This window comes from Cetorhinus maximus, chromosome 4, assembly GCF_964194155.1.
Source record: "Cetorhinus maximus chromosome 4, sCetMax3.hap1.1, whole genome shotgun sequence".
Lineage (NCBI taxonomy): Eukaryota > Metazoa > Chordata > Chondrichthyes > Lamniformes > Cetorhinidae > Cetorhinus > Cetorhinus maximus.
The window spans coordinates 61,178,134-61,200,265 of record NC_135882.1 but is presented as its reverse complement, the minus strand read 5'-3'; the positions used below and the strand labels follow the sequence as shown (position 1 = coordinate 61,200,265).

Here is a 22,132-nt window from a genome sequence, read left to right as displayed (position 1 = left end):
GCCATGTAGCAATGCTGGAGACACTCCCTGCCCTTTGCAATCTTAGCATCCCAGTTTGGACCAGTGTCCCCCATGTTGCAGGTTGACAGGGCAGTCATACAGCACACTCATCTCTGGCCATCCGAGGGGTGACAAGAGTTCTCTGGGAAGCGTTAAGGGGTGGTCACACAGGGCCAGGAAAGGTGCTAAGCACACCCATGATAACCATGTCTCTCTCTCTTTTATGCTGCAGGAGGACCACGTCAGGATCATGAATCCTGGTGACCCAGCTATATGCCTGATGGTCTACAGAGACCGTAGAAGATGGAAGAGAGAGGGAATGAGGCGCCTGGCAGGAGCAGCAACCTCATGATAAAGGGGCTGCCACACACGCTGCCCAGGCTGGTCAGTGCCTTTCGACACCCAGGGTCTATAGACGCCGCCTGCCATTCCTGCAGATGACTAAGAACCAGTGTGGCCGACGACTGCACATGTCTAGGGACCTGGTGGCTCACATCTGCCATTTACTGCAGGACTTGGCGCCAAGAGGACATGGAGGGCATCCACTGCCAGTGGCTGTGAAAGTGACCGCGGCACTCAATTTCTATGCCAGTGGCTCCTTTCAGGGCTCCACAGGTGACCTCTGTGGGATTTCACAATCTGCCACCCACAAATGTATCCATGAGGTCATGGATGCCATCTTCTCCATGGCGCACAACTTTGTGCATTTTGCCCGGGATCAGGACAGCCAGGATGCAAGGGCCATTGGATTCGCCCTGATCTCGGGATTCCCACAGGTGCAGGGTGCGATTGACTACACACTCATGTGGCACTCAGGTCTCCACTGATACACTCAGTGGACTTCATCAACCACAAGGGCTTCCACTCACTGAATGTGCAGCTGGTGTGCGATCACTAGAAACGCATCCTGCAGGTGTGCGCACAGTTTCCAGGGAGCATGCATGATGCCTACATCCTGAGGCAGCCACAGATCCCTGAAGTCTTCCAGGGTCCACAGAGGCTGCAGGGTTGGCTCCTCGGGGACAAGGGCTACCTGTAGAGGCCGTGGCTGATGACACCCATTCAGCAGCCTCAGACTGCAGCAGAGTGATGGTATAATGAGGCTAAAGCAGCAGCTCATAACTTGGTGGAGCAGACCATCAGGAGGCTGAAGAGGCGGTTCTGGTGCCTGGACTGGTCTGGTGGAGCCCTGCAATACAGTCCGCAGAGGGTGTCACGTATCATCGTTGTCTGCTGCACCCTTTACAACCTGGTGCTGCAACGGGGTGAGGAGCTGGCTAAGGAGGATATGGAGGAGCTGCACATCTCCTCCAATGGGGAGGACGTCAATGGGGGTGAGGGTGAGGGGTCCTCTGTGGTGACGATGATGAGGATGAGGCTCTCGCGCTGGCCAGACGAGGCAGGTGCACTCAGGCGGCCCTCATAGTTGCCAGATTTGTGGAGGATGATGACAACATGCAGTGAGGTGTTCCCATAGATCCTCACATCGCAGTTGTGAACTTTTGACTCCAGTCTGGCTTATGGCAGCACCAATACCCTCTGTGAGAATGCTCCTGTCATGGAAATGCAATGGAGGCCCTAATAGTCCTTCAATCGCAGTAAGATGATGTCAAAATGCAGTGAGGACACTCCATAGCCTCTGAGAATGTCTGACTCCTGTCTGGCTGAGGGCAGCTCGCTTGTGCTCCGTGATCAGGGCCATCTCAGAGACGCAGTCATGAAACTTTAGACGCATCTGATACATGTCCACCTTCAGCACCTCAGCCCTTCAAGAGCTGGTGCACAGCATCACTGGTCACAGATGCTGGTGTGATGGGGGCCAGCCCCACCTTAAAGGTGCTGAGAGCACACAGAAAGAGTGGGAGAACTCTGTGGCACCTGCCCACAACATTCTGTCAGCAATGACCAGCACCGCCGAGGTGCAGGCATCAGTAATGTTTCCAGGGAGTGTGAGGCTGGACCATCACTTTGGTCTGAAGGCTGCACAGAGCACAGGGAAGAGGCCCTGGACTGAGACACCTGCCTTTATCTTGTGCAGAAAGGTTTCACATCTGAGTGACAAGAACACTGCTCATCAGAATAAGGAGCCAATAGGCAGTGAGACATTCTTAGGAGTTTATTGGCAATAGTGAACAGTATGTACAAGTGATCAACATCTGTGTCCAACTGCGCAACTACTTCTACCTAACTTTCCTAACCCTGCCGCGACATCTTGGTGCTCCCCAGACATCCACAGCAGAGGTGGAGACAGCCTGCTGACTGTGACACCCTGTCTGTGACTTTGGTGGACATCCTCTGGAGGCTTGATGGGCCCTGGCCTACTTTCGGGGTGTGTGGCAGTGGCACCCTCCTCGACCTGTGAAGCTGGAGCTGTGGAGGTCACAGGAAGAGGGGACTCGGATGGGTCGGTCACTCCCAGAGTCACCTGGGTGGATGGCCCTGGAGCATGCACCTGCTGATCCTCCTCCCTCTGGGTGCCTGAGGGCCCCGGCTGACTCAGTGAGTGCAAGGGTTGGCTGGAGTGAGATCGAGATGCCCAGCAACCTTCTCGCGTACACACTGTCGAGGCCAACTATGGCATCAGCGATGGAGTTAAGCCCGTGCAGCAGTGCAGGAGTAATGTCCTGGACAAAGGACTCCATGGCGGCCGCCATCCTGCCAGTGTTGACCTCGGTGTGTTGCAATGCCGGCGCTATCAGCTCAGACTGAAGACGGTCGGACACCTCCATCATACTTTGCAATCTGCGGTGCACAGCAGACATCCCTTCCTGATGTTCCCGAGCTTGCCTTTGCTGCTCCAGCAACTGTAACATGACTGAGACCAGGGACTCGTCATCTGACTTGGACTCAGCAATGTTCTGGCCTCCAGCAATCCTCTGAGTGCTGGGGACCTGGGAAGTCCCTGCCTCTGCCTGCTGTGGATGAGAAAGTGCGATGTTCTCACCAGATTGTGATCTCAAGGCTATTGTAAAGCTAGGTCCCACCGAGGTGCTTGTCTCTGCGCTGGTGGAGGGTATAACTGAGCTCTGTGACGGGACTTCAGGGAGGGTGCCTTCAGATTCCTCTTCAGAGGTTTCTTCAGGGCTTGATTGGAGGCCCTGGGTCAGGGACTCCGTTGACTGTTTCCCAGACGTGCCTGTGAAAGCAAGGAGAGATAATTAGTGCATGGCAGTGGCCTGTGAAAGAGGACACATCACTCACAGCATGGTTGTCTGATGGATGTTGCACTGCTGGATCCTCACTTGGTAAAGCAGCGCCGACCTCACCGTCAGCACAGGACTGGTCCCAATCATTGCCGGCCAGCTGGATGGCTCTGTTTTTGAATTCTGTCAGAACTTTGATCTCTCCTTCCACCTGTCTGCGACTTTTTCCTCCTGTTGTGAGCCAGTTTGTCCTGCATGGATAGAGATGGGGAAAGTGTATCAGGATGCCTACCGGACCAGATGACAAGTATGCCTGGCCTGTATGGGTGGTGAGTGTTCCCATGGATGAGGTGAGGACAATGACAGTGTGTGTGAAAAAGTGAATGGTGATGTCCCTTGCACTGGCAGTGAGAGGGGGCCTTGTGGATGTGTGATGAGTTTGTGAGTGTGTGAGTTGGGACTGATGATAAGAGTGACTTACCCTGGCGAAATGGAAGAGATTATTCATCTTTTTGCGGCACTGGGTGGCTGTCCTCCTCTGCAGGGCCTTCGTGCTGACCGCCCCTGCCACCACCTCCCAAGCTGGGTTGTTACTTTGCCCATCCTGTGGCCAGAGCGTGGGTAGAGCACATCCAGGTGGGCCTCCACAGCATCCAGCAGTTGCTTGAGGGACCCCTCGTTGAAGCGGGGGGCTGCAGCCTTTTTTCCTTTGCTGACCATGTCTCCCGGGCAGTGGTGGTGAGCTGGTGGTGATGACCGCTGTGCTGGCGGCTGCCTTTTAAAGTTGGCGGCCGGCATGAAGCAACAATGGGGTGATGGCAGGCGGGCAAGTGAGGGCCCACTCTCCATGGAAACGGTGTGTTTCATGGGAGTTCATGTATAATGAGGCGGGCTCGAGACGATACGGCATGAAAATCCGCCATTTTTGTCAGCGGGTAGGATTCCATTTTGCCCACCCACGACTGCACTCAGTGCAATTCTGGGGAAATTCTGCCCAATGTCAACACCATTGTGCGAGAGGTATAAATGTCTCCAAACACATGAAGTGGACAAATTACTCTCTTGTCTGCCCGTTTTTCCTACATGCTGTAGGTGGAGGATCGGGTCTGGTGTTCCATCTATTATCAGAAGAACATAACCATGTACAGTAACTCTAGGTTTTCTAGCTTAGATCTCAATGTATGGGTGAAGAGCTTCAAGATCCAGAAGCAATTGTGCATGCATGCAAAAGATACCTTCAAACTTGTTCTGAAATGATTTTTCTCCAATAATTTGCCTTTGTGTATTTTGACATCTAATTTTCTCAATTCTAGTCTTCAATTCCAGACCTATGTTAACTCAAGATGGTCTCAATATTTAATCTCAAAGAAACCCCAACGACAGTCATAAATGTTAAATGTAATTAGACCATTTCCCCATTCATATCACTTCTAGTATGAATGCGGAGCCCGAGTTACAAACAGTTCACCTCAGTGTATTTTGATGTTATCATGTCATCTAGATCAACAACAAATATTGTGGTTCAGGTCTAGGGACTAAATTATAACATCCAGTTGTACATGGAGTACCAGGAGTAAATGCTCTTATTTATTGCCCACATGAAGTAGAACTTCATGCCAGAAGCGCACATACTTAGATCATGTTAATAATTGAATATGGGGCATGTGGCAGGGGGTCATATTTCTAGGTTAGCAATCCAGGGAGCTGGGCTAATAATCCATGTCTCTCCAGCGACATGAGCTCAAATCTCATGTAGCTGTGCAATTTGAATTCAGTTAATCAAATCAGTGGTTCCTGAACTGGAGTCTGCAAACCTTTGGAGGTCCATAGAGACCCCCTCAAGGGGTCTGCAAAATAATGTGAAAATGCTTGCAGAGTAGGGCTGGCCTTACATGTGGGTGACATGGGCAGCTAGAGGTGGGCTTCCTGTGAGCTAGGAGTGAGGGGCAGCTGCCACGTGTGCAGTACAGAGTGGATTGGTGCCTTCACCTAGGAGGGGGATGTGCCTGGAGGAGTGTTGAGAGTAGATAGAGGGAATGCAAGGGGGCTGAATTTTATCAGGTGAGTGGGGACCCTGACATCTGGGTGAAGAGCAAGTCCCAGGGCTGCACTTGCTGGTAAAGGGGCCTGCTCAGCAATTTTATCACAGTTGGCCTCCTAGTTGGCCGCCTGTGTGCCTGCCATCCAATTGAAGATTATGGATGGACTTCTGATGGTGCTGAACCAATAACAGGGCCGGCAGCTCTGAAGCATCAGCTGTGCCACCAGGAGAGGTGGTTGCTGCTGAGGAATGCAGGAGACCTCAGGATCATGGGCACCTAAGTTAAAAAAAGCATCTAAAAACTCATGGTGCCAAGGGTCGGAGAGGAAACTCCTCTGAGGAGGTTGTTGTGGTTGTGTTGAGGAGCCAATCCAAACTGCTCTCTGTAATTTTACCAGCACTGCATCTCCCAGCCCACCTCCCATGGGCAGGTAAAATTTAGTCTTAGGATGAGGGGACATAATGTAAAAATTAGAACCAGACTTTTCAGCAGTGAAATTAGGAAACACTTCTTCAGGGAAAGGATGGTAAACGTTCAGAACTCTCTTCGGCAAATGCCAATCGATGCTAGTTCAATTGCTAAATTTGAAACTCAGGTTTATTTTGAGCAAAGGTATTAAGGAATATGGGTCAAAGGTGAGTTATGTGGCGCTATGTCGCCGATCAACCACAATCCCACTGAATGGTGGAACTGCCTCGAGGGGCTACTTGGCAGACTCCTTTTCCTATGTTCCCAAGTTTTGCTGTAGCAGTACAAAGATCGCTAAATCTGTAAGTAATTAAAAACACTCTTTATATGCAGCACTTTCATAAGTTTTATATCGTATTATAATTTAGATGGGGGTGGGGGGGGGGTGGTGATGTTGCATTACTAATCCCTTTGAAAAGAGCTCATTCCACCAAAAAAAAAGGAAGTGCTCATAGCCACTGAATAAAATAAATCTGTAATAATAAACTGGGATTAGTAATGGTGACCATGAAACTACCAGATTATTGTAAAAACCCTGTGATTCACTAATGTCATTTAGGGAAGGAAATCTGCCATCCCTACCCAGTCCAGCCTTTAAGTGATTCCAGGCCCACAGCAACATAGTTGATTTTTAACTGCCCTCTGAAATGATTTAACAGGCCGCTCAGTTCTATCAAGAGGGCAGCTTACCACCATTTTTGCAAGTGCAATTAGCAATGTACAAAAAGTGCTGGCCTTGCCAGCAATGCCCACATCCATGAATAAATAATAATTAATGAAAAGAATAAATCTGGCCAATGGACCTTCATGTTTAAATTCCCAACTTGCGTTGCCATCATAAAATGTCCTGCATCAGGAGTGCTACATTGTAAATACTGCTCTACGGTGATTCAATAAAAATCAAGGATGAGAAAAAAATCAATTCAGTTCTGAAAATCATCTGTCTAGTCTATTAATTAGCTAGGAAATGTTTTGCAGTTATATACACCAGCCTGCATACTCCATTTCTTTAATTTAGGATTAATGCCTATTCCTAACTTCTTCTAATCTAACATTAGAAACATCTTTCAGTCACTAAATTTAGACCCTCTGGAATTCTCTTCCAAAGTCTCTTTATCTTACACCTTCCCTTCCTTCATAATCACTATTCTTTTATAATTCTTTTAAAAACCAATCTCTTTGGTCATGCCTTCAGCGTCCTACACATTCAATTCGCATTACTTCCTGCTCAGTAGCCTTTTAGCATGCTCTGAGATGTTCTTCTTCCTAATGAATGTTATAGAAATATAAGCTGCTATCATTTATTAGCTTTCCATTTACTTCACCATGTTGTCCTGTTACGGACAGGTAAGAAGGGAAGAACTGGCTTCCCTCTATTCAACCTCCTCAGTTGGTCACAACAAAGTTTTAAATTTATTTTTCGCAAGGATGCCTTTTCCAAATCAGAATGTATTTAACTATTTAAGCCGTGAGCAATAAAGAGCCAAACAAGATTCTCTTGAGTTAAAGGAAGAACAAATTTATTAACCACTAAACACGGGAGAAAAAATAATAAAAACACATCACACATACACACAGGTATCAGAAATAAGGGGAGTTAGAGTCCAGTAAAAAAAAAAGCTAAAAGAATATACGGTTAAGTGTCCTTTGTTCGTCCTTGGAGCGTAGATTTTAAATGCTATGGCCGATTTAGGTTAGCTGGTTTCTTGGATGCGGTCAGATGTACAAGATGGTGCAATTATTACGAGACAAAAATAGAAATACCTGGAAAAACTCAGCAGGTCTGGCAGCATCTGCGGAGAGGAACACAGTTAACATTTCGAGTCCGTATGACTCTTCAACAGAACTAAGTAAAAATATAAAAGAGGTGAAATATAAGCTGGTTTAAGGGGGGGTGGGACAAGTAGAGCTGGATAGAAGGCCAGTGATAGGTTTAAAAGGGGGGCTTATATTTCACCTCTTTTCTATTTTTACTTAGTTCTGTTGAAGAGTCATATGGACTCGAAACGTTAACTGTGTTCCTCTCCGCAGATGCTGCCAGACCTGCTGAGTTTTTCCAGGTACTTTTATTTTTGTTTTGGATTTCCAGCATCCGCAGTTTTTTGCTTTTATCAATTATTACGAGATCTTGATTTGCTGGTAGGTTTCTGATCATTGGCTTCTCAAACCGGGTGACACGCTTTTTATCAAAAAGAGAGTGTAGTAACTGTAGATTTAAGGAATGTAGTGACTGTAGCTTTAAGACTTATTGTACTGTGTAGTGAATGAATCAGCTCTTAGCACGGTGAACCTTCGGAGTGGAGTTTGTGACTAGTTGTGGATCTTGATGGATGCATGTAACTGCCGCTGAAGCCCTGTAAATAAAGTTCACTGTTTCTTATGAGAAGTCTGTCTGGAAAATCAAGTCCATAACAGGGAGAGAGGGAGAGAGCACAGCAGTTCAGCCTGTTTCTTCTACTGAAAGCTTTCTTGACACTCCCTGTGTCACTTGCAATATGTACAGTAGCTGTAAAATAAAAGCAAAAAACTGCGGATGCTGGAAATCCAAAACAAAAACAAAAATACCTGGAAAAACTCAGCAGGTCTGGCAGCATCTGCGGAGAGGAACACAGTTAACGTTTCGAGTCCGAATGACCCTTCAACAGAACTAAGTAAAAATAGAAGAGAGGTGAAATATAAGCTGGTTTAAGGGGGGGTGGGACAAGTACAGCTGGATAGAGGGCCAGTGATAGGTGGAGATAACCAAAAGATGTCACAGACAAAAGGAGAAAGAGGTGTTGAAGGTGGTGATATTATCTAAGGAATGTACTAATTAAGGGTAGAAAGCAGGACAAGCAAGGTACAGATAGCCCTAGTAGGGGTGGGGTGGGGTGAAGGAATCAAAAAAGGTTAAAAGGTAGAGATAAAACAATGGATGGAAATACATTTAAAAATAATAGAAATAGGTGGGAAAAGAAAAATCTATATAAATTATTGGAAAAAAAAAGGGGGGGATCGGAAAGGAGGTGGGGATGGAGGAGAGAGTTCATGATCTAAAATTGTTGAACTCAATATTCAGTTTGGAAGGCTGTAAAGTGCCTAGTCAGAAGATGAGGTGCTGTTCCTCCAGTTTGCGTTGAGCTTCACTGGAACAATGCAGCAGGCCAAGGACAGACATGTGGGCATGAGAGCAGGGTGGTGTGTTGAAATGGCAAGCGACAGGGAGGTCTGGGTAATGCTTGCAGACAGACCGAAGGTGTTCTGCAAAGCGGTCACCCAGTCTGCGTTTGGTCTCTCCAATGTAGAGGAAACCGCATTGGGAGCAATGAATGCAGTAGACTAAATTGTGGGAAGTGCAAGTGAAATGCTGCTTCACTTGAAAGGAGTGTTTGGGCCCTTGGACGGTGAGGAGAGGGGAAGTAAAGGGGCAGGTGTTTCACCTTCTGCGGTTGCATGGGAAGGTGCCGTGGGAGGGGGTTGAGGTGTAGGGGGTGATGGAGCAGTGGACCAGGGTATCCTGGAGGGAACGATCCCTGCGGAATGCCTCCGGGGGGGTGAAGGGAAGATGTGTTTGGTGGTGGCATCATGCTGGAGTTGGCGGAAATGGCGGAGGATGATCCTTTGAATGCGGAGGCTGGTGGGGTGATAAGTGAGGACAAGGGGGACCCTATCATGTTCCTGGGAGGGAGAGGAAGGTGTGAGGGCGGATGTGTGGGAGATGGGCTGGACAAGGTTGAGGGCCCTGTCAACCACCGTGGGTAGAAAACCTCGGTTAAGGAAGAAGGAAGACATTTCAGAGGAACTGTTTTTGAAAGTGGCATCATCAGAACAGATGCGACAGAAGCGAAGGAACTGAAAGAATGGGATGGAGTCCTTACAGGAAGCGGGGTGTGAGGATCTGTAGTCGAGGTAGCTGTGGGAGTCGGTAGGCTTGTAATGGATATTGGTGGACAGTCTATCACCGGAAATTGAGACAGAGAGGTCAAGGAAGGGAAGGAAAGTGTCAGAGATGGACCATGTGAAAATGATGGAGGGGTGGAAATTGGAAGCAAAATTAATAAATTTTTCCAGGTCCAGACGAGAGCATGAAGCAGCACCGAAGTAATCATCGATATACCGAAGAAAGAGTTGTGGGAGGGGGCCGGAGTAGGACTGGAACAAGGAATGTTCCACATACCCCATAAAGTGACCAGCATAGCTGGGGCCCATATGGATACCCATAGCCACACCTTTTATTTGGAGGAAGTGAGAGCAGTTTAAGGAGAAATTGTTCAGTGTGAGAACAAGTTCAGCCAGACAGAGGAGAGTAGTGGTGGATGGGGATTGTTCAGGCCTCTGTTTGAGGAAGAAGCGGAGCCATCAATCCATCTCGGTGGGGGATGGAGGTGTAGAGGGATTGGACGTCCATGGTGAAGAGGAGGTGGTTGAGGCCAGGAAACTGGAAATTGTTGCTATGATGTAGGGTGTCAGAGGAATCACGGATGTAGGTGGGAAGGGACTGGACAAGGGGAGAGAGAATGGAGTCAAGGTAGCAAGAAATGAGTTCCGTGGGGCAGGAACAGGCTGACACGATCGGTCTGCCGGGACAGTCGTAATTGTGGATTTCGGGTAGGAGGTAGAAGCGGGCCGTCCGAAGTTGGAAGACTATCAGGTTGGAAGCTGTGGAAGGAAGATCTCGAGAGGAGATGAGGTCAGTAACAGTCCTGGGAACAATGGCTTGACGTTCAGTGGTGGGGTCATGGTCCAGGGGGAGGTAGGAGGAAGTGTCTGCGAATTGACGCTACAGTAGCTGTAGCCTGCCCTGTTATACTTAATATATTGTGTATTTCCAAGAGGTTTTGGGTGGGTCTGTCTGAGGAAGCCATTGTTTCAATATTCAGCACTTTGCATTTTAATGTCTTTTCCTTAGACAGTGAGAAGTTTCGATGGATCTTTGAATTACAGAAAATATCCCTCTCTTCACACTCCACTGAGGATGTCTTGTTTGCTTTTTCACCTTCACCTTAGAAGGCAGGCTTGCATTTTTAAGTGGTTTGTTCTGTCTCAATTCAAATTGCAACATTTCCAGTTGCAATGCCATATTTTCAAAAATAAAGGGGCATAACCTCTTAACAGTCCGAAAATTTAAAGCAACATGAAGGCCATTTCTTCCAGGTCACTTGCTAAGCCTCCAGCTGGTAATCAATTACATTCATTGTATACTTAATTCGCACAATAATGCCTGCATTGCGTATTTTACTTTTGCCTATTTTCAATTAAGTTTGCTATGCCATTTACTCCATTGTGTAAGTGATCTGACTCCTCTGGCAAACCTTTTCCTGCATCTTTTGTCTCTACTGTTCTCCCTATGTTATTCTGTTAACAAATTCATGGGATTGCAATTTATTAAAGTATCTAGATCATTTAAATAGAACAACTTCATTGTATTTGTTCTTAACTTCTGTCTGTGGTTTCAAATAATAAAGGAATAAAGAAAGATGCATTTATATGGTGCTTTCCATGACCTCAGGATATCCCAAAGTGCTTTACAGCCCATTAAGTACTCCTGAATGTAGCCACTGTTGTAATGTAGGGAATGATGTCAAAAAGCATTCTGAAAGAAGGAACAAAGAACGCGCATTTATACAGTCCTCTCATGACCACAGAACATCCCAAACTGCTCCACAACCATCAATAACTTTCTGCAGTTTTACTTTATCATTATCTGCAATGTACTTTGCCAAGTATTAGTGTGAGCCTGGGTATTGTCCAGGTCTTGCTATATGTGGCCATTGCACTGCTTTGTTATGTGAGGAACTGCAAATAGGGCTGAATACTGTGCAATCATCAGCAAATAGCCCCATTTCTGACATTGCAAAGAAAGGAAGGTCATTAATGAAGCAGTTGAAGATAGTTAAGCCTAAGATCCTGCCCACCTGCAGTGATATCCTGGGCCTGAGATGATTGGCCGGTAAAATGCCAGTGAAGGCAGAAAGTGGCTGTTAATTGGCCAATTACATCCACTAAGTGGCTGCCTGTCTCCAGTGGTTGAATGGTCATACTGCTGCCGCTCCTACCATTTATAATATTCTGAGGCAGCAGAAAACATCAGACTTTCCTCCCAATGCTTTCCTCCCCCATTTTACCAGGCTTTCTGCCTGCTAACACAGCTCCAGAAGGCTGGTAACATTCAGCCCAATGTTTCCACTAATCAAAAGTCTAGGGAGTCATAAATATAAGAGTGTCATGAATAAATTCAGTAAGAAATTCAGGAGAAAACTTCTTATTTAGAGAATTGTGAGAATGTGGAAGAGGCGACTACATAGAGTGGATGAGGTGATCATAGATGTATTTAAGTATATGAGGGAGAAAGGAATAGAAGGATATGTTAATAGGATGGGATGAAGCATATAGAATGCAATGAGATAAAAGCAAAAAGCTGCAGATGCTGGAAATCCAAAACAAAAACAAAAATAAAAATACCTGGAAAAGCTCAGCAGGTCTGATAGCATCTGCGGAGTGGAATACAGTTAATGTTTCGAGTCCGTATGACTCTTCAATAGAACTAAGGAAAAATAGAAGAGAGGTGAAATATAAGCTGGTTTAAGGGGGGTGGGTGGGACAAGTAGAGCTGGATAGAGGGCCAGTGATAGGTGGAGATTGCCAAAAGATGTCATAGACAAAAGGACAAAGAGGTGTTGACGATGGTGATATTAGCTAAGATATGTGCTAATGCTGACATTAAGGTTGAAAGCAGGACGAGCAAGGTACAGATAGCCCTAGTGGGGGTGGGGTGGGGGGAAGGGATCAAAATAGGCTAAAGGTAGAGATAAAACAATGGATGGAAATATTTTTAAAAATAATGGAAATAGGTGGGAAAAGAAAAATCTATATAAATTATTGGAAAAAGGGGGGGATCGGAAAGGGGGTGGGGATGGAGGAGAGAGCTCATGATCTAAAGTTGTTGAACTCAATATTTAGTCCGGAAGGCTGTAAAGTGTCTAGTCGGAAGATGAGGTGCTGTTCCTCCAGTTTGCATTGAGCTTCACTGGAGAATGGAATGAGGCTCATATGATGCATAAACACTGAGAGAATGGGCAGAATTCCTGGTTTCTGTGCTGTATTGTAATAATAGTAAGTAAATGCTGCTGGTTAGCACCGTTGACAACTCCTTCCATCATTTAACTGATGATTGTGAATAGTAGATTGATGGGGTAGGTGTTGGCTGGAGCTTTCCTGTTTTTTGTAGTTATGACATGCTTGGACAATTTTACACTTTTTCAGATAGATGCTGGTGTTATTGGATCAGCTTATCTAGGGACTTGGCTAGGCTTTGAGCACAGGCCTTCAGCAATGCAGCCAGGTGTTGTTAGGGCCTTAACTTTTGCTTTGCAAAGTACCATCGGCTGTTTACTGATATGTGCAATGAATCAAATTGGCTGATAACAGGCACTATTAATTTAGAGATATTTGACAGCCAATTTACTCATAGCAAAATCCTAAAAAAAAGTTATAATGTTTTAATGAGGGATAAATGTTAGCCAGGGCACCAGGTGAATTCCTTGATGTTCTTCAAATAGTGCGACATTATCTTTTGTGTCAGCATAAGAGGATTAATTAGGTTTTGCTTTAATGTCTCATTCAAAATATGGCACTTTCAACATTTTAGCACTCTATCAGTACTGCATGGATGTAGCAATGTAGATTGTGTTATCAAGTACCTGCAATAGGGTTTGAGCCCACAATTTTCTAACTCTTGAAGTAACAGTGTGACCACTGAAGGAGTGATACTCCAAAAGCAGTCTTCCCACTTTCCTTGTCCTTCAAATAAAGGTGATACAGATGGTTAAAATTAAGACATTATGGAAGCCTCTGGGGAAAATGAATTCACATGCATTGTTCTATGTTGGTGGTTGCATACTGGGTGCACATGAGATATAGAAGCTCCATGGTCCATAGGAGGAATTGAATACACAGCAGCCAAATAATGGTCTGGGTGCAAGAATTGACCTCCTAACTCCTGCAAAACCAGAAAATCTGCATAATTGTTCACGTTGCTGTTAAGTCAGTGGTAAAAATGATTAAGTTTTTGGCTCACTTGATGATGCCTGCTTTTGTGATTTTCTTGATATATCCGTGGACAGCAAACAGGATAACAATGCAGATACCACCAGTGCCAGCCTGAAAAGAGCTTCACACATAAAAAGTGACAGCATAGTGAATTTGATGATTACTGGCATTGCTGTATAAGTGTTTGTACCTGAAGAACTTCATTGACGAGTTGCAGTAGGTATTCATAACCTCCCTACTTAACTTCAGACTCATTGTGTAAATTTCTTTTGTCATTCCCAGGCAGCTGTGCTTAAGATGTGGAATATACTATGTGCCAACAAACATCATGAGACAACTTGTGTGCTATCTTGTATCAGAACAATCCTTTCATGCTCTTGCTGGTTTTTCTCAACCAATTGTAATATATGTGGAACACTGAATTCAATACTTATTGTACACAAAATACTCAAGGTTTTATTTGTACCAGTAAAATTTGCAATGGCATACTGGCCGCTCATTTAAAACCAGGCCCGATTTCCTTTCCCCCCACTGATTTCACGAAATGTCACAAAAATATGAACAGAGTGCAAATGGCATGGCCAGTGTGTTGGTGCCTGCCAGAAAACAAGTACAGATATAAAGCACAAGTATTAAAGGACTGTTAGAAATAAAGTAAAAGGAACATCTATTCAAGGCAAATTAAGCTCTCTTTACAGAACATCCAATACAAAACAGTACAATGGATGCAATAATCTGTAGCAAGGAACCAAATGCAGAGGTAGCTGATACATGGCTACATAATGAACAGGAGTGGCAACTAAGTATTGCACGTTATAATATAACCAGAAAAGAAAGGGAAAGAAGGAGTAGGTTGGAGCAGCTGTACTAATTAGAGATAACATAAAGGCAGTAGGAAAAAAGGGACAAAACATCAGAAAGATGGAAACGGAATCCATATAGATTAAGAGACTAGATAAGGGATCAATACACCACAAGGGGTATACTACGGACCACCAAATAGTGGCAAGGAAGTGGAGGAAGAAATATGAAAGCAGATATGTAAAATGAGTAAAGAACATAGGATAAGAACCATGGGAGATATTAACAACCCTCAAGTAAACTGGCAAGAAGACATAGCAGAAGAGGTACTTAGATTGGAGATTATTTTAAAAAAAATGTGCATGACTCATTTCTCACCCAGCATGTAAAAAACCCAACAAGAGAAGGTGCACTGTTGGATTTAGGAATAAGAAATGAAGCAGAACAGATAAATAACTAAAAGGGAACATTGAGGCTATAGCAATCACAACATGTAAGATCTAAGATAAAGTTTGGGGACATAACTAAAGGCATTTAAGATAAAAAGTGGAGAAATAATTGATAAATTAACCAACCTTAGCGAGGATAAAACCCCTGCTTTGATGGATTGCATTCATACATATTAAAGTAAGATAGGGAAGAGACAGCAGTCACAAATATAAATGCATAAATATATTGAAATGTGAATAGTGCAAGATGACTGGCAAACAGCTAATGTGATTTCTGTATTAAAAACGGGGATAGAACAAGTTCAAGGAACTATAGACCAACTAACTTAATATTGGTGGTAGGAGAAATAATGGAATCCTTACTCAAAAATGTGATAGGAAAAATCTAGAAACTGAAAATATCAGAAAGAATGGCCAGCACAGATTTCTGAATGTATAGGTTCTGACAGGCACTGGCAAAGCCGCCCTGACTAGCACTGGCAAAGCCGCCCTGACTAATCTTGTTATCCGGCCTCCTCAATGGCTCTTCAGTGGGGGCTGACTGCAGTTTCAGCAGTGGTCACTGCTCCCAGTGGCGCTGCTGGAATTAGAGAGTTGCCAGTCACCTGCTCCCACATAGGGCAGAGGCCGTGACCTCAGTTAGCAGCGTGACGATCATGGAATGTTCCCTTATAGTTACTTCTCTGTTCTGCTTCATTTCTTATTCCTACATCCAACAGTGCACCTTCTCTTGTTGGGCTTTTTACATGCTGGATGAGAAATGAGTCATGCACATTTTTATTTAAATAATCTCCAATCTAAGTCGTGGCTTCCCGGGCTGATGGAGGTGGGCTTGATCCTGAATTTTCAGGCAGTTGGCAGGGCCACCCTTTCCACGTAAAATTCTGGCCTAAGTATCTAAATCGGGTAGAGGAGCAGAGGGTTCTGGGCGGGGGGCGGGGGGTGGGGAGGGCTACACAAATCACTAAAAGTAGCAATGCAGGTTAATAAATCCATTTGAGACAAAGTAAAAAAAAAAACACTGGCATTAATTTCTAGAATTACTAAGCAGAGAAGTTATGTTAACTTGTTTAGGGTCTTGGTTAGACCATACTGGTCTCAATCCTGGTCTCAATATTGTAAAAAGGATATAGAGGCACTGCAGAGGTGCAAAAAAGATATATTAGAATTATAAAGAAAATGAAAGACTTTCACTTATTTGGGCCTTTCACAACCAAAGTGCTTTCCAGTCTATGAAGTAGTTTTGAAGTGTAGTCACTGTTGTAATGTAGAAAACCAGAAGCTAGAGGTTACACTGACCAGGAAAGATAAAACAGGCTGGAGCTCTAGAAAAGAGAAGATGCTTTCACTTGTGAATGAGGCCAAATCTCGGGGCCTAGAAATAGAACATAGCCACTAACAAATCCAATAAAAAATTCAAGAGAAGCGTCTTTACCCAGAGGATGGCTGGAATGTGGAAGTTGCTACAACAAGGAATAATTGAGGCAACTAAAATAGATATACTTAAGGACAAGCTAGACAAACACATGGGGGAGAAGGGAATAGAAGGGTATGTTGACAGGATTTGATGAAGGGTGAAGTTTGTGTGGAGCATAAACACTGGCACGGACTTGGGCTAATGAGTCTATTTCTGAGTGGTAAATGCTAGGTTCTGCTATGTAATGGCTCTTGAGTTGATGGACTATAGCCTTGTTTAGTAGAGTTTTGAAGCAAATCTACCTTGGGTGGCAAAAAGACAAAACTTGCTCCAAAATCATGTTTGGTAGCTCACTGGGAGATGGACTCCTTTTCTACTTAACTTGGATTCTCCTTGCTCGCACTTTCATCGTCTAGTTTATGGATTATCAATTACATGTGGGTGCGTGTTTAAAGTGGCAGAGTGACGTGGTTGTATGTCATCATTTAATCACTTGTGTTTACAAATTGGTCCGAATATTCCTCACAGATAACTCTGCCAGACAATATGAATTCCAAGGAACAAGAAAACAGCAACAATGATAGGAATGGCAAATTTTTAAAAGTTCATGCATAGAGAACTACAAAGTAATTGAGGGACCTATGAGGAGCTGAAACAGGGACACTGACAGCTGATATATTTCCGTTGTATTTTAAAAGATAGGAGTATGGACTAAAATGGTACATATTGTGGAAAAAACAGGATCAAACATGTTTTAGAAGCATTAAGAACATGTACACACATGTAGCCAGTCTGCACCAAAGCTTAAACTACATGTTTACTCAGCCTTTTTAAGAGGGGACAGAGAGAGCACTGAGACCAAACACAAATGAAGTGATTCAGAAATAAAGTGACATAGAAGGGAGAGGGTAAAATGTCATAAAACAAAATATAAATATAGACCGATTGCAAGAATATATACAAGGATAGAAAAAACACAAAAAGTATTAAAGCGATGTAAAACTGGGTTGGAAGCTCTAATTAAGAGTAGCTCAGGGTAAGGAGCACACTGGAGAGATAACCATCCTAAACTAATATACAGCTGAAGAAGTCGGAGGAAGACCTACCTGGGTGCGGGGTCAGATTCTATTCTTATTGATGAAGGTGCCCGGCAGAAGCTGGCACTGCCCACGGGCTCCAGGGACACTGGGATGTTTTTGCCCCGACCCTATGGTGTCCCGGTTTGTTGTGCACTCGCTGCCGCAGCGCTCAGACGGAGAGGCAGATGCGGCAGCTCCCAGCTCAGTTACTTTCTCCCAGATGTTTTCTCCCAGATGTTTCATCCCAATCCACGTGGTCCCAGGGAAGGCAAATTACATCTGCATCTACCACCACCCACCCCCCCCCCCCCTCACGCCCCAACCCCGTTTAAAAGCAAGAAGTCCCTGTTTGTAACTGATATGACATACTTCCTAATTTGACCACTTCCTCCAGCTGTACAAAGTCACTTTGTATCTCTTCACATGCCCAGGATCTCGGGTCCGCCCCGAACAACTCAGCGACTGCCACCCGGGAAAACTTTGGAGCAGTCTTGCGCTTTCTGCAAATGAACCTCACAGGCGCTCCCTGCAACCTAGCGAGGCTGCCTACCGCAGGCTCCTGCTCTCTCTATTTCCCCACAGAGAGCAGAAATGCAGTGATCGCTCTGTAACTCAGAAAAGTTCCAGGTCCTACAGCACTGCACCCTGCGACGTTCAGCTATCAACACCACCATTCCGCCGAGAAGTGGCAACAGTGCTCAGACCCACATCCCATGGTCATCTCATGGCGATTAAATGCTTTCAAGCCTATTTGAGGTAATGTCCACTTTTAAGCGATTCACATCACAGAGAATTGCATTTTCTAACCAGGATGAGTACGTGTCACATATGGGAAGGATGGCACATGATAGTTGTGACAGCTGGTTTCTACAAATCCTTCAAGCAGCTCAGAGGGAGCCTATGTTATAGAGAACAAGGAATGTTTCATAGCGAGCAGGAGCCAGCTTAAATCAAACAAAAAGATTAAAACTTCTGCTGGCCCTTTTTGTCCCAGTCCCTATCTATTCTTTACAGTCTGCCGTTTTACATCCTATTTGATAATTCTTTATTTGATTATTTTGTAACGGTTTTTAACGTGCTGTATTCTCTACATTAACCAGTGAATATACTGTTAAAAAAAAAGTACTAAATTAGCTTTAAAGCAGTTCGGGAAGATTGTGAAAGGTGCCATATAAATGCAAACCTTCTTCATGTTCTAAAATGTTTTCTTGCTTTTTTTCCAAACGTTAAAATCCTTTCCTTATCTTTTCTCTCTATCCTCCTGCTCTCACAATCTATTTTGGATGTGGACTCTTAAGGATTGCATTGCGAGGATGAATTAAACAAACTAGGATTATATTCCCTGGAATTTTAAAGGTTAGGAGTGATTTAATCCGAGTTTTCAAGGGGAATTGATAGGATAGACAGATAAAAGCTATTGCCACTGGTTGGACAATCCAGGACTGGGGAGGTAGATTAGAAATCAGAGCCAGGTCTTTCAGGAGCGAGGCTAGAAAACGCTTTTACACAAAAAGGGAATACATTTGGAACTATCTTCTGCTCATGGCAATTGATGCCAGATTAATAGTTAATTTTAACTACAAGATTGATAGGTTTCGTTAAACAAAGGTATTAATGGATATGGGCAAAATCGAGTGCATGGAGTTAGATTACAGATGAATGCGGAACCATGTTGAGAGGCTAAATCTCCTATTCCTTTTCCAATTGGCTAGATTTTCCTGCGAGCTTTGGTGCCCTGACTTCGGGGCCAAATGGGGATCCCAATTTTGCACTTACTGGCAGAGACTCACAGTGATGTAATTTTGCAGGAGGCTAATTGGTCACCTGGAAGTTCCCCTCCAAATCACTCACCATCCTGACTTGGAACTATATCACCATTCCTTCAATGTCGTTGGGCCAAAATCCTGGAACCCCGTCCCTAATAGCACTACGGGTGTGCCTACTCCAACCACATGGACTGCAGCGGTTCAAGAAGGCAGCTCACCACCACCTTCTCAAGTGCATGGGCAATGAATGCTGGCCTAGCCAGCAACACTCACATTCCATGTATGAATGAAAAAATACATTCACTGACTGTTTCAAACCTGGACCATTTTCAAATGAGTGAATTCATCCGCGAAGGGTAAAGGGTTAAATACACAATATCATTACTACCCTTGTTAGAACTATTCTTGCAAGATATTTAGTATTTTCTTCTTTCGTCCTTTTGTGCTCCATGTACTGAACCATGCCTGATAGGGATTCAGTGGAAGATCTGCCCTTCATGTTTCTTGTCCCTATTTGGAATGGTCTCGTCTCCAGTTGCATTAATATACAAGTGGCAGTGGTAAGACTAATAATCCCTTTTCTGGTGAATGAGGTCATCCATTTTTGAAGTGATAAATGGCAGAACTAGGGACTGAACATTTATACCACACCAATGTCAATGTTAATTACGCCCAGGTTAAGTACAGCATTGGCCATGTTCAAAGCAGCTTTCAGATAATGCACATTAATGATAGCTTCAGGAAATTACTCCCTAATGCACCTTGGAGTGAGAGATTGTCTTCCCCACACATCAGAATGGCTATCCCTATGACCTCTCTGAGTGCTTATAAGTACCAAATCCTGAGGAATTTTGGATTGTGTTTTTGCAGTCACTACAGATTAAGTTACGATTGATCATATTCATTATAAGTTGTTTCTTACAGTAGCAAAGCCTTTCATCCCTTCAGACTGTGCTGCAGTAAAAACTGGATCCCAAAAGTGACGGGACTCTGTGTTAGGCTATTCAGTCACCAAACTATCAGACATTAATAGCTTACAACGTGGGGAATTGTTGGTGTGGACTGATGACTCTATCACTCCATCAGACAGTAGAGCTTCAAATGCAGTACTGGTATATTTGCCAAAAAGGTGATAATATTTCAACTCATACCAGAGGTAAAGGGTGAAATGTTAAGGCCCTGTGCTGATAGGTTTGGAGATGATGGGTCTTGTACAATGGTGGGAGAATGCATCAGAGCAGATCCTGAACTTTATCCCACTACTGGTCATAATTCCCCAGGACAGTCGAGCAGCAGGGTCAGGGTCAGGGCCATGCAGGCCTGTGTAGGGTGTCCAGTTGAACCTGTTAATCAGCCAAATGACCACAGCCTTCTACAGCTTTTAGCAGTTCCCAGGGATACAATGGACTGTCAGCGACTCACCTGCTCAAAGGAGGCAAGAGCTCAGAGGCAAGTGAGTGGTTGCCTGAATCCAGCAGATATTGAGTTCTACTACATTTACCAAGCTGGCAGAATCAAGTCAGAGAGTCAAAGGCTGAGAGGGAATGCCGTGTGTAAGGTCAGTGTGGACAGCTGTGAGTAGAAAAAGTATCTTCTAGGTCTCCTGCACTGAGTACAAGCAACACAAGGGGGTGAGAGCCATTGATCTGTGAAGGCTCCAAAGTTAAGAGGGTGTTCTGCATTCAGAGCTTGACTCCACCAGTGAGGAGGAGATAAGAGAGAGATGCTGCATTGGCCACATGGAGATGGGCAGCAGTTGGCAGAGGAGTACCAGCAGCATGACACTGCAATGGGGCACGGACAAGGGCGGGAGCATGGGGGCAGTAAGGCAGGCAAATGTTTGATGAAGGCAATACCCAGTGCAAAGGGTGGACAGATAAAGGCTAATCATCATGGAGTTGTCAGAGTGCAAGAGTCTCAGAAGACTGTGTCTGTAAGACAGGTGGTTGCTGACCTCTGTGACATGCTGGAGGAGGAGCTGAGGCCACTGGATGTGGTAAACCCATTGCCTGTGGCAGTGAAAATGAACCTGGTGCTCAATCTTTTCACTTTAGGCTCGTTCCTGGGATCATCTTGAAACATTTATTGGGATCTCCCAGTCAGTGGCTGAGTGCTGCAATAAGCAGCTGATAGATGTTTTGTTCCAGAGGTCAGGAGAATACATCAGGTTTCATACCAATCAGGCCAGTCAGGCTGAGAGGGCAATTGAATTCAACACTATGGCAGCAGTCCCTCAGATCCAGAGGGTTATAGACCAACATGGCTTCCTCAGAGCAGCCTGGTACATTTATTAACAGGAAGGGGTTCTACTCGCTCAGTGTTCAAATTATCTGTGACCACCACAAAAGGATCCTCGAGGCTTTTGTAAGACTCCCAGAAAGCTGTCACAACTTGTTTAACCTGAGACAGTTGCCTCAACTGTTCACTCCAACTGAAAGCTGATGGATCCTGGGTGACAAGGAATATCCACATAAAACATGGCTGTTCACACCAGTCCAGAATCCCAACACCAAGGCAGAGGAAGTCTACCACTGTCGGCACTCTGTTTACAAGGGTGACCATCAAACAGGCAGTTGAGTTGTAAAAATGTGGTTCAGGTGCTCAGAATGACCTTGTGGGAACCCTGCAGCATGTTTCATCAAAGATCTCCTGTATCATGATGGTGTGCTGTGCTCTGTACAACCTCACAGAGCAGAGAGAAATTGAAATGGAGATGGAGGAACACATTGAGCCTCCACTTCCTCCGAGGTCCAGGTACCTGCCTCCAGACAGTTACACTGCTCGCCATTATGTTGGGAAACCGGAGACTGACTTGGATTTTCCAGTTGGCCTCTACTAATTAAACTTAACAAGGCTCTTTATGTGTCTAATTGACTTGCCTGTCTCAAGGGCGCTGGTGGCCTTGCTGAACGCTGAACCAGTCTTTTCCAAAATGGCTG

General features: G+C 44.9%; 1 protein-coding gene and 1 long non-coding RNA gene across 5 annotated transcripts in view; one reads left to right on the top strand and one right to left on the bottom strand.

Moving 5' to 3' along the window:
• The window catches only part of kcnv1 (potassium voltage-gated channel modifier subfamily V member 1), an 88,798-nt gene extending 70,964 nt beyond the window's left edge, over positions 1-17,834 (bottom strand). The window contains exons 1-2 of one of the 3 annotated variants that reach the window (XM_078540208.1): positions 17,797-17,834; positions 13,333-13,432 (exon numbers count right to left, since the gene is read on the bottom strand). The gene's annotated coding sequence lies outside the window, so the exon portion shown is untranslated. Of the gene's footprint in view, positions 1-13,332; positions 13,433-17,454; positions 17,648-17,796 lie in introns of those variants that run through there. The other 2 variants (XM_078540209.1, XM_078540207.1) reach the window with 2 other exon arrangements.
• A 26-nt stretch (positions 17,835-17,860) lies between these two features.
• The window catches only part of LOC144679630 (uncharacterized), a 33,413-nt gene continuing 29,141 nt past the window's right edge, over positions 17,861-22,132 (top strand). For both annotated transcript variants that reach the window (XR_013576382.1, XR_013576381.1), the window contains exons 1-2: positions 17,861-18,183; positions 19,666-19,753. This is a non-coding gene — a long non-coding RNA (uncharacterized LOC144679630). The remainder of the gene's footprint in view (positions 18,184-19,665; positions 19,754-22,132) is intronic.